Source organism: Leucopleurus acutus (assembly GCF_964270905.1).
Source record: "Leucopleurus acutus genome assembly, chromosome: 15".
In the NCBI taxonomy this organism is placed as follows: Eukaryota; Metazoa; Chordata; class Mammalia; order Artiodactyla; family Delphinidae; genus Leucopleurus; species Leucopleurus acutus.
The window spans coordinates 21,689,784-21,707,151 of NC_139157.1; positions in this window are offsets into that span (position 1 = coordinate 21,689,784).

The following is a 17,368-nucleotide window of genomic DNA, read 5'->3' on the forward strand; positions in this document are numbered from 1 at the left end:
AATCATTTTGTGATGCATGTAAATCAAATAATTATACTGTACACCTTAAACTTATACAGTGCTGTATGCCAATTACATCTCAGTAAAACTGGAAGAAAAAATATATATATATTAGCAGCCAGACATCTTTATATTGACAGTGAGAATGACAGAATCTTCTTTTTGGATGAAAAGTTAGAGATCAACTAGTCTAAGCCTCTCATTTTATAGATGATGGAACTGAGGCTGAGGAGAATTAAATGACTTTTTAGTGTATTCTTTTTCTTTTGTTTAAATTAATAGATTTTTTATTTTATTTTTTTTTAGATTTTATTTTTTAGAGTAGTTTCAGGTTTATAGAAAAATGGAGCAGAAAGTATAGAGTTCTCATATATTCCCTCTCTCCATGCCACACACAGTTTCCCCTATTATTAATATCTTGCATTAGTGTGGTATTTTTGTTACAATTGATCATTATTACTAGTAAAAGTCCATAGTTACATTAGGGATCACTTTTTGTGTTGTCCAGTTCTATGGGTTTGACAAATATGTGATGTCATGTATCCAGTGTTGGAAATATGTAAATTTAATGTTAGTAGATGCTAAAAGGTCATCTCCTAAATCTCAACATTACTTCTGATTAAAATTCTTAGTGAGCTATGAAAGAAACAAGCTTTCTTAACTTGATAAGGAGTATTTTTCAGAAACCCAGAACAAATATAATACTTAATAATTAAATATGAAAAAAAATAATTACATTGAAGTCATAAATTTAAGAAATCTTTCTGCTAATACCACTATCAGTCAACAGTATTCTGGAACTTCTAACCTGTGAAGGAATATAAGGAAAAGAAATAAAGTATACATATTGGGAGCAAATGTACTGTAATCACTTAACAACAATTATAATAACATCCTTGGAGCAAGACCAAGAAAATTATTTGGTGTATTAATAGAAACAGAAAGTAAGTACAGGGAAACAGTCAATTCAAGTTAGAGTCAATAACAAGTAAGAAAATGAAACAGGAGAGAAGACTCATTAACAATACTAGTAAACATACTTAGAAATAAATCCAACAAGAAAGATGTCAGCCTTTAATGAAATACAAAAAGCAAAATAAAGAATAAACATAACCATATTGGGGAAAGAGTATAAAGTGATAAATTATAATAAAGTTATTGCAACTACAATTGAAAACTAAATGTAGCATTTTCAGAACCTTGAAAAATTATTTTAAAATTTCACTTGGAAAAGAATAAATAAGTTAGAACAGCCAAGAAAAATATACAAAAGATTAATGAAATCTAGACTTGTAGTTTATTAGAACATAATACAAAAATAATAAATGTCCCAGAAGAAAATAATTTTTATGTGACGAATACCTTGCTAAATAACAGCATGATAGAAACCATAAAGAAAAAGATGAACAGAAATGACTATATAAGCAAAGATAAAAGACAAATGACAAAGGAGGGAAATTTAACTGTCAAATCTGTGAGATAAAGGAAAACACTACTATGTAAAATACCCCAAAAATATGAACATAAATTCATAAAAGAATTCAGATGATCATGAAACATTTTTTAAAAAGATACTTCTGAAAGCAAATTTCACTTAGAATGGTGAAGAATAAAAAGGATTAAAATTTAAAGTATTAGGTATGACCATAAGAAAATAAGTGTTTTCATACATTCTTGGTGGAAAAGTATAAATTGAAATAATATTTCATCTTAGTAATTTCTCTTCTAGGAATTTACCCTACAGAAATATTGTCCCAAGTAATCAGAGGTATATGTATAATGCTGTTACCTTCAGCAGAAACATAAACTCAATCCAAAGGTATGTGACTGAGGGACTGGTTAAATAAATTATGATAACTCCATATAACAGAGTGGAATACTACACAGCTATTAAAAAGAGTGGGATGATGCTGTGTATTGATATAGAAAGACGGCCAATGTGTATTGTTAAGTTAAAAAAGCTACTGCAAATCACACACACACACAAACACTATGATGTATTATTTGGTAGTATGTTTACATACATGTTTGCATAAACACAGTTAAAAAGCTGGAAGGATATATACTACATGTGATTAGTGGTTTTCTCTAAGGGATAGGGTGGAGACTCTCGCTGTTTTCTTCCTTCTAAATGATTTGGTTCAATGATGCTTATGTTATTTGTAATTAGAAAATCTAAAACAGAAAAACATGAAAATTAAGAAATATATGGTACAAATGGGAACTCAAAGCTAAATCTGTGCTTTAGCTCTAACTTTAAATACTTGAAGGGAAGAAATTTTGAAAGAAAATTACTTAGGCTAGTCCTAAATCTCTGGAATCAGATTTTGCAGAAATGTTTACCTTGCTCTTCCCCTGATTTTTCTGGGTATTACCTGCTGCACTGATTGATGGAGAGTCCAAAGGGATTTGCCTATGATCAGGATGCCAGTGTGTGGCGCCAGAGAGTCACCTAGCCCTAACCAAACTCAAGTGTTAGAGCAGGGTAGGATCCCCCGTCATCAAAACCAGAAACCCATGCCTGCCAAACCAATAATCTGACCTATAGAGTCATTTTTAAAAATCTCTAAATACTCTTCCATTGGTCCATGCACCACCACTGAAAGACAAGTAAGATGACAGCAGTTGCTGTATCAGGTAAAACCACCTGAGGCAGCTGCTAGTTTGGGCAAAAGAATTGCCCTCAGGACATGAAAACATATCTTTCATGAAACAGGACATTGACTTGTAGGGAATAAAAAGAATATTAGAAATTAACTTGGGTAGTTCTTCTGGAACACAGACCATTTGTGACAGAAGCAGAAATTCCCTCAGAGAAAATTGCAGCAAATAGGCTATAGCTACAAAATAGAGAACAGCCCAGAATATACAAATGAGCATGCCTCTTTGAACAAGTAACTGTATATTTTTACAGCATCACCTTCACGGCTAACAAATTTCATCTCCTTTACAGCTGTGTAACTGTAAGACAATTTGAAAAACAACACCACTCTTTACACTATTAAAATTTCAGCCCATACATGTACTTGTAAAAAAGGTTTAGATGAGAGGGAAATCCATACAGTAGTAAATTAATTTTATAAATTATTAACTAGCTGACCCTTTCATCTAAGTAAGAGAATCATGAATTTTTCTCAGCATTTACTTTTAGGGAGATAATAAAGTTAGGCTGTAAAAGGATTCACAACATCCTGCTGAACAATAGATGATAAAGTCCAGGCAAATAGTTATTGGCACAAACTTGTTTTTCTCCTTATAGGAAGGGAAATTTCAAGAGTAACTTTGCAAACAGAGTAATTTTTATAGAGTGAAGACAATACTGTGCAGTAAAATGTGCATTTGACTGGGAGGTAGACCACTGGATTCAGGCCCAGTTCTGCTGTTTATTAATCTGTGGAATTACATAGCTCATCTTGGGCAACCTCTCCAAACCCTAAACCTCAAGTTCTTTATCAAAAGATGGGATTGAACTAGATGTTTATAGTTATCAAATATAATTGCAGATTTTAACAGAATACTTCATGGTATATATATTCCAGGTTATTAATCCACAGGGAGTTGCTAAATAATGTTAGAATGTGGAGGAATCCAAAGAAGACTTATCTAAGTAAGGACTTCAAACCTATTAAAATGAAAAATAGAGAAGATGGGAATGAGGAAAGGAAGGAACAGAAGGAGGCAGAGGAGGAAAGAAAAAGGAAAGCGAGAGATGAAGGAAGTAAGTTAAATTTAGAATGATTTCAAGTTTTAATCTAATCTTTATTGGCAAAAGTTGATTCTGTTTTTCAATAATACTGTTCTTAAAATGTGCTTTTTCCAAATTAACAAAAGTATGTTTTCAAATGAGTTATTACATTTGAAGTCATAGTATATGACTGTTCTTGATACAGTACAGAGAGTAGTACATAGGCAAATGGGCCAGTTTTTGTACATGAAATACACAAAATATATGTATAAATGTCATATTACTGGGAAGACATTTTGAGTTGTATAATAACAAAAACACCCGGATCAAATAAATCAGAAATGCTGTTTTCTCATTGAACAGGAAAAGTGTTTACAAGAAAAAGAGAAAAAAGAAGAGGAAGATGATGAGAAGCTTGATTTTTTTAAACTAAACTTTTATTTTTGAATTGTTTCAGATTTAAAGAAAAGTCATAGATATTACAAAAGATTGCTAGATACCCTGGACCCAGTTTCTCTTACTGTTAACACTGTACATTTTATGACACATTTGTAACTAATAATATACAACTGATACATTATGATTAACTAAAGTCCATACATTATTCAGATAGCTATGATCTTTTTTTGTCCCAGGATCCCATTCAGGATGTCACGTTACCTTTAGTTGTCAAGTCCCCAGATTTGAGCTTCCTATAATTCCAAGTTCCCCACAGCTGCGCCTCCTGCCTTCCCATTTTCTAGAGCAATTCCAGCCCTGAGTCAACGATATTTAATCTGCTCTGGTCCAGCAGAAAGAAGCCTTCACCTAAAATCCCATCATCATCAAACTGACCCCATACTAAAAATTCCTGCTGAGGTACCAGATCAGTCCTGAAGCTTTCCATGGTGCTCTGTTCCAGCAACTGATTTGCTGAGACCAAGACCCCTTTGCTTTTCATGTGATCTAGTATGAAGTGTCTTCAGCTGAACTTTGACTTCTGCATTCATGCCCTAGTCACAACCTCCCTTTGGTGCCATGTTCTTAAAAGGTGGTCTTGTACCCAAACCCACTCTTGCTATGTGCCTCTGATTCTAAAGTTGGGCTGCTGCTTTAATCCAGTTCAAGACCTTTCTTAAATGACCTATCTGGATACTCTCAGAAAATGAGGAGCTTGTTTTATTCCAGGCGAATGCTCTGCCAGATATTGGAATCTTGTTCCTGAAATCAATTCCATCCGTGGACAGCTGGATCTCCTGCGGCTGGGACCCACACATTCATTGAGACACTGGTGTCGTGTCATGGATCTCCACTCTCAACCCTGACGTCTAACACATGAGCCAAGGACTCCCTAGATGAAGGTAATGATTTCCATGGTCCCCCATGTACTCAATTTTCTCTGAGTAAATGCCCATGAGCTTGAACCCAGGCTATAAGCCTTAGGATGCAGGTCAGCTTTCCCACTGGACAGAATGGGCCCTTCTGTCAGGCCTGCCTCCTCCCTGCCTGCCCTATCCCACTGTGAGCCATTGGTCACACTGTCCAAATGAAATTCTCTTTTAACTGAACAGCTAAGCAAAAAAGGGGAAACTCAGTTTTTGAATGAAAAAAAATTAGGAAGATTTGAGGCTATTTCCTGACTTTATCTAAATATGTGTTAAATTCTACACTACATTTTGTGATTTTTACTAACCAGAATTATAATAGTGATTGTCTTTAACAGAGATCTTTCCTTGTTTAACACTACACAAGTCATGATTGGTAAATTTGACCAAGGTAAACTATTTACTTTAGTTCTTTTATTGGACATAAAATTGATATAATAAAAATTTGAAAATCAAATAAAAATATCTGGAAACACCAAAACCACTGGTTATGTAAATTAAAAATTCTACTCATTTTTAGGATCCTTTTTCTAGCAAGTATGTTTATTTGAAAAATCTGAACAAGTACTTTTTTCACCTAATTTCCAAAATCAGATTCAGCAGCTAACATAAACCATAATTCCTTGAACAATTTCATAGAATAGGCTGTGTCAATAAACACAGTCTAGAAGGTATTTTTCCTTATATTCCATTCATTTTAATTTATAATTAATGTCTCTTAGTATTCAATAAAGTTATTCTCTATTTGTAATTATTGGCACCTTTGTATTTAAGTGCTTCTGCAGTCTAGACATGATACACTTATCTGTATGATAAATAATAGATAAATGATTAGTATGCAATTTGCTGTTAATGTGATTGATGGATTCCCCATTACACTACTTCTCTGTTCTTATTTTAGCTCTGATGCCAGTGGCCTCTGTCACTGTATGATGCCTATAATGCCTGCATAAAAATGAGTGGGGCTCCTCATGTTTCTTAAATCTGTTCTTCTTGTTTTGTCATTTCACAAAAATGGTGTTAAAAATGGAATGGTACAAAATGGAGCTTCAAATCAGGGTGTATTTTGCTCAATTGTTACTTTGCTATACAAAATTTATTTTTCAGAGGCAGAATCTTGGGGGTATTTAGTGGGAGGTGTGAAGGAAGAGAAACTACAACAGAAGTGCCTTTTTATGGCTGGGTTTACTGAGGTGATGCAGAATGAGAGAGTGGACCTTCTCCTTCCTCCTGTGCAAGTTCACAGGGCTTGTAAAGGGTGACCAGAAGGCTGAGGCTGGGAACTTCAGGTGGACCTCAGGAAGTTTGAAAAGGCCTCTGTCAGCAAGCAAATATCCATGTATCACCCTTACTCATATTAAAATTAGAAGAAACCTAACGTATGTTTGGAAACACCCTTGCTTTATTTCTATCAAGAAAAGGACACAGGGGCTTCCCTGGTGGCGCAGTGGTTGAGAGTCCGCCTGCCGATGCAGGGGACACAGGTTCGTGCCCCGGTCCGGGAAGATCCCACATGCTGCGGAGCGGCTGGGCCTGTGAGCCATGGCAAAAAATAAAAAAATAAAAAATAAATTAAAAAGAAAAGGACACAAAGAATAGGGTTAGAATATATAAATAATGAATATATAAATAATGAGAACAAGATTAAAATTGGAGAAAATATGTTCATGATTACAAGATATAAAGTACTAAACAAACCCAGTGTCCAGATCCTAGTTTCTAATTCTATTCTCCAGAAAAAGGAACCAGGCTTTTCGGAGAAATGACTGATTCTAGGCCTGGAGCAGGCAATACACAAGATAAGCCTGAAGCATTTTGTAGTGTCATAAAGTAGAGAAGTGTTCCACAACAACAACAAAACCAAAGATGGAAGGATGCCAAAGGGAAACAGGAGCCAACAGAAAGAGCTCCCAGTGGCCAAAGCTGGAACCATTTGAGCAAGAAAAGATACAATGTAGTATTGAATTATAACCCAAAGTATTTAACAAATACCATGAGTTTCTTACTGGCGTAAATAAATGAATGAATAAATAACTGCACATGCAGAAGAATTCCAAACAGTTTACATTAGATACTGCCTTCTCAAGGAGGTGGAGAATAACGTCCACCCCTTAAGTGTGGGCTACTCATAGTAGCGCCCTTCCAAAGATTACAGGGTGGAAAGAGGGGGAAAGAGTGACCCCACAGTGGAGAAGGCTTAAGGACACTACCTCAGCCAAGAGATCAAACTTAACATTATTAGTGATGAGTCACGTTGGTAGCGGGTACCTTTGATATGAGATGATAAAAATAATACTCCACCTCTGTGTTCTTCCTCTCCCAAATTCACAACCCCTGTCTAGTCATGAGGAAAAGATCATAAAAGTACAATTTGAGGGATATTTTCCAAAGTACTTGACCAGTATTCCTCAAAACTGTTCAGACCGTGAAAAACAAGGCAAGTCTGAGAAAGTGCCACAGTGTGGAGGATCCTTAGGAGACACGTTAATAAATGATATTCTGGATGGGATCCTGGAACAGAAAAAGGACAATAGGTAGAATCTAAGGACATCTGAATAAAGTGTGGACATTAGTAAATAATAATGTACCAACGCTGACTCATCAGTTGTGACAAATGTACTCTGCTAATGTCAGGTGTTGACAGCTGGGGAAAATGGGTACAAGGTTTATGGGAACCTTCTTACAATCTTTACAATTTTCCTATAAATCTAAAAATATTCTAGAATAAAAAGTTCATTTAAAAATAAATTAAAAAAAAATTTTTAATTAAAAAAAATAGTACTAGACCACAACATCAAAGTAGATAGAAGTCCTCATTCATAGAGCTCTAATAATCCAAGATTCAGACTAAAAATTACACGTAGAGCTGTTCAAAACAGAATTAATCAAGATAGCAAAAAAGTTAGGGGAAATTGGGGAAGATAAGAATAAAATCATCATATTAGGCAACCATTTTTGGTCAAGTTTTCAAAAGTATAACGGCATAGGAGAATGCATATGAAATAATATTAAATGGAAAGATGATATTAAACTGTATATAGAGACTGTCATACAGAGTGAAGTAAGTCAGAGAGAGAAAAATATCATATACTAACACGTATATGTGGAATCTAAAAAAAATGGTATAGATTATCTTATTTGAAAAGCAGAGGGCTTCCCTGGTGGCACAGTGGTTGAGAGGCCGCCTGCTGATGCAGGGGTCACAGGTTCGTGACCCGGTCAGGGAAGGTCCCACATGCCGCGGAGCGCCTGGGCCCGTGGGCCATGGCTGCTGAGCCTGCGCGTCCGGAGCCTGTGCTCCGCAATGGGAGAGGCCACAACAGTGAGAGCCCTGCGTACCGCAAAAAAAAAAAAAAAAAGAAAAGCAGAAATAGAGACACAGATGTAGAGAACAAAGGTATGGATACCAAGGGGGAAGCGGGGGGGTGGGGGGTGGAATGAATTGGGAGATGGGGATTGACATATATACACTATTGATACTATGTATAAAATAGATAACTAATGGGAACCTACTGTATAGCACCGGAAACTCTACCCAGTGCTCTGCAATGACCTAAACGGGAAGGAAATCCAAAAAAGAGGGGATATGTGTATACATATAGCTGATTCACTTTGCTGTACAGTTAGAAACAACTGTAACACAACACTATAAAGCAACTATACTCCAGTAAAAAAAAATGCAAAAAAATATGAACAACATATATATCAAAATATGTGTATTTTGGTTCAAGTGTTCAAGGGGGAGAGTAATTTTAGCATTATGTTTTAAAAAACTTCAAATAGATGTACCATATGTTGCAAGCCCTGAGTCTGACTACTCCACGATATTCAAAACCCCTCGTCCTACCTTTCCCTATTATAGAATCAGGAATTAGGAAGTCTAAAATAATCACCTATCCTGGTAGGAAGGGGTGTGCTGTGATGGGATGCAGGTAGATGTCCCTGGGGAGGCCCTTCCTGAACAAATGATAATGGTTCACAAGGAGAAAGCTTTGTGCACTTCCTTCTTTGAATCAGCATTACTGACACATGCCCGTAAGCGCAACAGCCATCTTTCAACCCAGGGAATGCAAACCAAATGCCAAATCTGGCAAAACTGAACATCAGAAGAAGACAGGCTTTCTGATGATATCATTGAGCACCTGTACCAGGCAGACCTTGACTCCTGGCTTTTTGTGGCCTGAGACAAATAGACCTCTTACTTTTGAAAACCACTGTGGTCAGATTTTTATGTTGTCTGTAGCCAGATGCAATCCTAATAGTTAGAATAAAGAAATAGGGAAACAGGGCCTGAAGGGTGTAACTTGAGGCAAACTTTCTACAGTCAATACGGAGATATGTGACAAAAACTTTTGAACTTGAATACGTACATATTTCGCCTATTTATATTTATTCTATGGGAAAAATTCCGGATATGCGTAAAGATTCAAATATATGAACACTAATTTGACCACTGTTAATAATATAAAAAAAAGAATCCATGTCCCAACAATATGTTATTTACCTAAGTATTGTGAAATGTTTACATAAATTATGGTATAATCATCCAATAGAATATTTCACAGTCATTAAAACTCAGGTTGTATAAGTTCACAGGAAAAGTTTCATAATAAATGTAAGAAGGAGTTTTTTTCAAATTAGGAGCCATCTGATTTTTAAATAAAATAATTATTATTGATATATAATATTAATAGTGTATAATAGATATTAATATATAATATTCTATAATACATTGATATATAACACAGATACATTATATTATATTATATTATATAAATCTATATAATATATAATAAATGTAATTGTATAATACAATGTAATTGTAAAATATATAAAAGTATAATTATAATACATGGACAGAAAAGTTTTGGGTGGCAATCATATTGCAATATATAAATGTATCAAATCAACATGCTATACATTTTAAGCTTACACAATGGCATGTGTCAATTACACCTCAAAAAACAGAAAGAAAAAAATTGGAGGGGATTTACTAACCAAAATTATAATAGTGGTTGTCTTTAACAGTGATTTTTATTTTTATTGTGTTACACTTCACATTTTTTACATTACATTTTTTCTACATTTTCGAGGTTTACATAGATTCTATATTACTTTTTTTTAACTTTCTTTAGGGATTTATTAGTACAAAACAAAAAAAATATTACTTTTTAAACCAGAAAATATGCATATTATTTTTAAAAATTTAATCATGCTTAGAAATAGGCTGTGATATGAACATAAATTCAATAAAGTTATTTTCAAATGGTTTGACCATAGCCTTACTCTTAATTAAATGCATTCCACCATGAGAAGAAATACTCTGCCTTGTGCTTTAGAGTCTAGAAAGCCGCAATTTGGTGTAACTAGGAAGCTGGATCTTACATGTGTTAATACACATTTCTTATGTGTTCCATGGAGTAGGGAGATAACAGTGTTTTAAATATAGCCCTTGTAAAATTTGGAAATTTGCATCCTAAATTTGGATTCTTTGCATCTTCAATTGTGTTTCCACTAAGTCTCTTCATTCTTTGGTAATTATGTTTTCCTATATGTAAAAGGACACCTTCTGTTATTAAATCAGGAGGCATTATGGAAAAATGATGTGTTCAGTGACACTCTACCCCTGGCAAAGTGTGAGCTGAAGTGCTTTCCTTTCTCTTTCACACATATTACCTCACTCATCTCCACAACCTCCTAAAAGGCAGATAAGCAACAGATGTTACCATTACAAACAATCATCAGATGAGGCAGTGGAGTAAGCAGGCATAGTGGGATGAGGATAAGTTGACTTGCAGACCACGTGGGAGAAGATTTCAGAGCCAAGGATGAATCCAGGGTTACAGCATCAGGTAAAAATGTACTTGCTCAACATTCCAGAGAGGGAACTCCTTCGCCGCTTGACTTCTCCAGGCTATTCAAGGCCATGTTCTAGGGTGGAATGAGGGACAGCAGTTCACATGACTACTTTATGAAGCAGAAAATGGCATCCTACGTGGAGAAAAACCCAGGAAAAGACCCACATTAGCACACTCTTGGTCCCCTTACAGATTTCTTAGGCTTTTCCACTTAAAAGGAGTTGCTATCAGCACAATTCAGGGGCCTGGTGAGTTCTTTGTCCCTGGCATGGCTCCATTAACTCCAACCTGACTGGGATGGGGATAGAGGAGATTCCTTCCATCTCTACTTTAAAAAAAAAAAAAAATTAAAGTAGTTCAAGAAAAACAGACTAGAGGAAAGATATGGAAATGTAGAAAGGGATACAATGTACCCCTGAAAAAAATGTCAGGACTCTGCGCTCGCTCGCTCGCTCTCTCCATTTATGCCAACTTGGGTGGGAAAATGTGGCAGTGTACACTTTCTGAGGATTTTTTCCCATTTTTATAAAAGCCTGGAATTTTACCTGAGTAGCTTCAGGATGTGGGCTACTCTTCAAGTATCGTAATGCCAGTTACATGCTAATCATATTAATTTTCACTCTTGTGTTGAAAAGATATATGATGTTTGAAGATTGATTAAAAATTCAGGAGAGTCAGTTTGAAAACTTCTACCAAGTGAAATGGTCCATATGATAGTCATTTCTCTAAAATTGTGACTGAATTTCCCTTTTTCCCAGAAATTCCAACGGAAAATGTCTTTTAGGGTCTCAATCCCATTTCTCAGTGCAGAAGAGACTGAAGTTACTCTTTGGGATTCCCGCATAGACAGGTTGTTGAACTTCACCCAGAGCTCAGCCAGGCTTTTTTGCGTTATTGCCTAACTAGTAAGTCATTTGGGACAACAAATGGCTCATTCATTGACCCTCTAAACTTAGTTCCTCTTTGCCGTGCTCTGAGCCCAGAATTTTATGATGTCTCGAATATTAGCTCCACAGTCCTGCTTATGACCCATGTTTGAGGCGTTCTGTGTAGCACCAGCAGGATCTTGAATGGCACTTCACACTCTTTCCAACCCATCCTCACCTTCTGACTCCAGTATCAGTTGGATAGTATGTAAAATCCCGAAGTATGTTTCAACTGGTAAGACTGAAAGCCAACAACAATTTTGATTTTAAAGCCAATCACTTGATGAAAACCCAAGCTTCCACATGTCTTTGCTCATCTTTCTACTACCATCTATTATTCATTCCGTTTTTGAGGCTCATATTTTAAGATTGATTAAAGAGGTGGAACATGAGTTTTCATTTTCATTAATAGAATGTTAAATTATTACCTAATGAAAGAAGACAGTGTTCCATAGAGAAATGTCTGGCTCCAGGACTGAGACCAAAAAAGTGCAAGATAAATATGTTGTGGTACCAGAAAACAAGGAGGTGCCTAAAAGTGATGGGGCAATGTCAAAAATATACAGGAGTCAATTTGAATGGAATTTCAATGGTCAAATCTGGGACGATTTGAGTGAAAATGAATGAATTAATAATGATTATAATGGATTAAAATCTATAGGTTAAAATAACAAGCCATGGATGCATACTGATGTAAATAGATAATTGAAACAAATAAATAAGTGGAGAGAGTGGAAAGCTCTTCCTCATGCTAGAGTTCCAACTAACAAATAGAGAAGGAAGCGTGGAAACAGAAAATCGTCACTTGGCAACAAACACGGTAATAAATGTTTCAGGCAAGAATCAGCAATAGATGCCAAAATTACTGGGTGAAAAATATGATGAGAAATGGGATATTTATGTAGCCTCAAAGTATCTCTCTACAAATTACTTATTGATTGAACCACAGTGAGGAAACCTGGAAGATATCATCTTAACCAACTAATCAAAGTTAACATTACCAGTAATGAGACGATGAACAACAGCAGGTGTCTGCTGATGTGTTACAGTGAAGAGGACACAATAACATTTCTGTGGAATTTTTACCCAAAATAAATAACCTGAGTTTAATCTTGAGAGAATATCAGATAACCCTAGATTTAGTAACATTTTAAAAAATAACTGACCAGCACTCTTCAAAAGTGTCGAGGGCGTGAAAGACAAAGAAAGATTGAGGGACAGTTCCAGATTAAAGGAAACTAAGAATATGTGGCAACTAAGTGTCACAGGAGATCATGAATTGGATCCTGGACAAGAAGAATGACATTCGAAGGATAACAGATAAAAATGTGAGTAAGATTCAATGATTGTACTGACCAATGTTAATTTCTTTATTTTTATCTCTTGGTTATATATGATGTTAACTCTTGGGGAATCTGAGTGAAGGTATATGGAGAATGATTATTTTATAAATCTGAAATTATATGAAAATTAAGTAAAGAATTATTTTCAATGCATAAAAATGGGTTGGAAAATAATTTTACATAGAACTTGATGTACTTTTAGTAGTAACAATCCTGTGAGGCAGTATCGATATTTTTAAGATAAGGAAGAAGTTAAGAAAGTTGAAGTCACTTGCTGTAAGATCACAAGGTTAGTGAATGTTGACTTCAAGACCTTCTGACTTTAAAGCCTTAAAGGATAAGTGCTACGTTAGAATTCAATTTCATCATATAATTATGCCACTGATATGCTGCTTTAAAAATCACCTTTCTTGAGAAGTAATTTATATACAATAATATGTACCTATTTTAACAGTACAGTTTGGTGAGTTTTGAGAGATATAGATGGCCATGTAACAACCACCACGATCAAAGTATAGAACATTTGTCAAACCCAAAAATTCCCTTATGTACCTTTGTAGTCAATTGCTGCCGTGCTCCCAGCCCCAAGCGGTCATATCTGCTCTCTGTCCATTTAAATTGAATTTGTCATTTTAAGGCCTCATATAAATGGAATCATTTGGTGTATATTCTTTTGTGTCTGACATCTCTTGCTCAGGATAATGTTTTGAAACTCATCCCTGTTGTTGACTATGTCAGAAATTTGTTATTTTTTTGTAGTAGTAGTCCTTTGTACGCATATGCCACAATTTCTTTATCCATTCACCACTTATTGATGAGCATTTGAGCTACTTACATCTTTGGTTATTATAAATAAAGTTGCTATGGACATTAACGTACAAGTCTTTTTGTGGACATGTGTTTTCATTTCTCTTGTGTAAATATCTAGAAATGGGACTGCTTGGTTGTATAGGAAGCATATGTTAACTTCTTTATTTTATTTTATTTTTTTTTTGTGGTACGCGGGCCTCTCACTGTTGTGGCCTCTCCCGTTACTGAGCACAGGCTCCGGACGCGCAGGCTCAGCGGCCATGGCTCACAGGCCCAGCCGCTCCGTGGCATGTGGTATCTTCCCGGACCGGGGCACGAACCCGTGTCCCCCGCATCGGCAGGCAGACTCTCAACCACTGCGTCACCACAGTGGGCTGCATCTTTTTTAAAAAAAAAACGTTATTGGAGTATAATTGCTTTACAATGATGTGTTAGTTTCTGCTGTATAACAAAGTGATCAGCTATACATATACATATATCCCCATATCTCCTCCCTCTTACGTCTCCTTCCCATCTTCCCTATCCCACTCCTCTAGGTGGTCACAAAACACTGAGCTGAGCTCCCTGCGCTATGCGGCTGGTTCCCACTAGCTATCTATTTTACATTTGGTAATATATATAAGTCCATGCCACTCTCTCACTTTGTCCCGGCTTACCCTTCCCCCTCTCCGAGTCCTCAAGTCCATTCTCTACGTCTGCGTCTTTATTCCTGTCCTGCCACTAGGTTCTTCAGAAACATTTATTTTTAAATTCCATATATATGTGTTAGCATACGGTATTTATTTTTCTCTTTCTGACTTACTTCACTCTGTATGACACATTCTAGGTTCATCCAGCACACTACAAATAACTCAATTTCATTTCTTTTTATGGCTGAGTAATATTCCATTGTATATATGTGCCACATCTTCTTTATCCATTCATCTGTTGATGGACAGTTAGGTTGCTTCCATGTCCTGGCTATTGTAAATAAAGCTGCAATGAACATTGTGGTACATGACTCTTTTTGAATTATAGTTTTCTCAGGGTATATGCCCAGTAGTGGAATTGCTGGGTTGTATGGTAGTTCTATTTTTAGTTTCTAAAGGAACGTCCATACTGTTCTCCATAGTGGCTGTATCAGTTTACATTCTCACCAACAGTGCAAGAGGGTTCCCTTTTCTCCACACCCTCTCCAGCATTTATTGTTTGTAGATTTTTTGATGATGGCCGTTCTGACTGGTGTGAGGTGATACCTCAGTGTTGTTTTGATTTGCATTTCTCTAATGATTAGTGACATTGAGTATTCTTTCATGTGTTTGTTGGCAATCTGTATATCTTCTTTGGAGAAATGTCTATTTAGGTCTTCTGCCCATTTTTGGATTGGATTGTTTGCTTTTTTTGATATTGAGCTGCATGAGCTGCTTGTAAATTTTGGAGATTAATCCTTTGTCCGTTGCTTCATTTGCAAATATTATCTCCCATTCCGAGGGTTGTCTTTTCATCTTGTTTATGGTTTCCCTGGCTGTGCAAAAGCTTTTAAGTTTCATTAGGTTCCATTTCTTTATTTTTGTTTTTATTTCCATTATTCTAGGAGGTGAGTCAAAAAGGATCTTGCGGGCTTCCCTGGTGGCGCAGTGGTTGAGAGTCCGCCTGCCGATGCAGGGGACACGGGTCCATGCCCCGGTCCAGGAAGATCCCACGTGCCGTGGAGCGGCTAGGCCTGTGAGCCATGGCCGCTGATCCTGCGCGTCCAGAGCCTGAGCTCCACAATGGGAGAGGCCACAATAGTGAGAGGCCCGTGAACCGAAAAAAAAAAAAAAAGGATCTTGCTGTGATTTATGTCATAGAGTCTTGCTGTGATTTATGTCATAGAGTCTTCTGCCTATGCTTTCCTCTAAGAGTTTGATAGTTTCTGGCCTTTAATCCATTTTGAGTTTAGTTTTGTATATGATGTTAGGGAGTGTTCTAACATCATTCTTTTACATGTAGCTATCCAGTTTTCCCAGCACCACTTATTGAAGAGGCTCTCTTTCCTCCATTGTATATTCTTGCCTCCTTTACCAAAATAAGGTGACCGTATGTGTGTGGGTTTATCTCTGGGCTTTCTATCCTGTTCCATTGATCTATATTTCTGTTTTTGTGTCAGTACCATACTGTCTTGATTACTGTAGCTTTGTAGTATAGTCTGAAGTCAGAGCATCTGCTTCCTCCAGCTCCCTTTTTCTTTCTCATGATTGCTTTGGCTATTCGGGGTCTTCTGTGTTTCCATACAAATTGTGAAATTTTTTGTTCTTGTTCTGTGAAAAATGCCATTGGTAGCTTAATAGGGATTGCATTGAATCTGTGGATTGCTTTGGGTAGTATAATCATTTTCACAATGTTGATTCTTCCAATCTCAGAACACGGTATATCTCTTCATCTGTTTGTATCATCTTTAATTTCTTTCATCAGTGTCTTATAATATTCTGCCTACAGGTCTTTTGTCTCCTTAGGTAGGTTTATTCCTAGGTATTTTGTTCTTTTTGTTGCAATGGTAAACGGGAGTGTCTCCTTCATTTCTCTTTCAGATTTTTCATGATTAGTGTATAGGAATGCCAGAGATTTCTGTGCATTAATTTTGTATACTGCTACTTCACTAAATTCATTGATTAGCTCTAGTAGTCTTCTGGTAGTATCTTTAGGAATCTCTATGTGTAGTATCATGTCATCTGCAAACAGTGACAGTTTTACTTCTTTTCTGATTTGGATTCCTTTTATTTCGTTTTCTTCTCTGACTGCTGTGGCTGAAACTTCCAAAACTATGTTGAATAGTAGTGGTGAAGAGTGGGCAGACTTGTCTTGTTCCTGATCTTAGTGGAAATGGTTTCAGTGTTTCACCATTAAGAACAATGTTGGCTGTGGGTTTGTCATATATGGCCTTTATTATGTTGAGGTAAGTTCCCTCTATGCCTACTTTCTGGAGAGTTTTATCATAAATGGGTGTTGAATTTTTTTGAAAGCTTTTTCTGCATCTATTGAGATGATCATATGGTTTTTCTCCTTCAATTTGTTAATATGGTGTATCACATTGATTGATTTGCGTATATTGAAGAATCCTTGCATTCCTGGAATAAACCCCACTTGATCATTGTGTATGATCCTTTTACTGTGCTCTTGGATTCTGTTTGCTAGTATTTGATTGAGGATTTTTGCAGCTATGTTCATCAGTGATATTGGCCTGTAGTTTTCTTTCTTTGTGACATCTTTGTCTGGTTTTCATATCAGGGTGATAGTGGCCTCGTAGAATGAGTTTGGCAGTGTTCCTCCCTCTGCTATATTTTGGAAGAGTTTGAGAAGGATAGATGTTAGCTCTTCTCTAAATGTCTGGTAGACTTTGCCTGTGAAGCCATCTGGTCCTGGG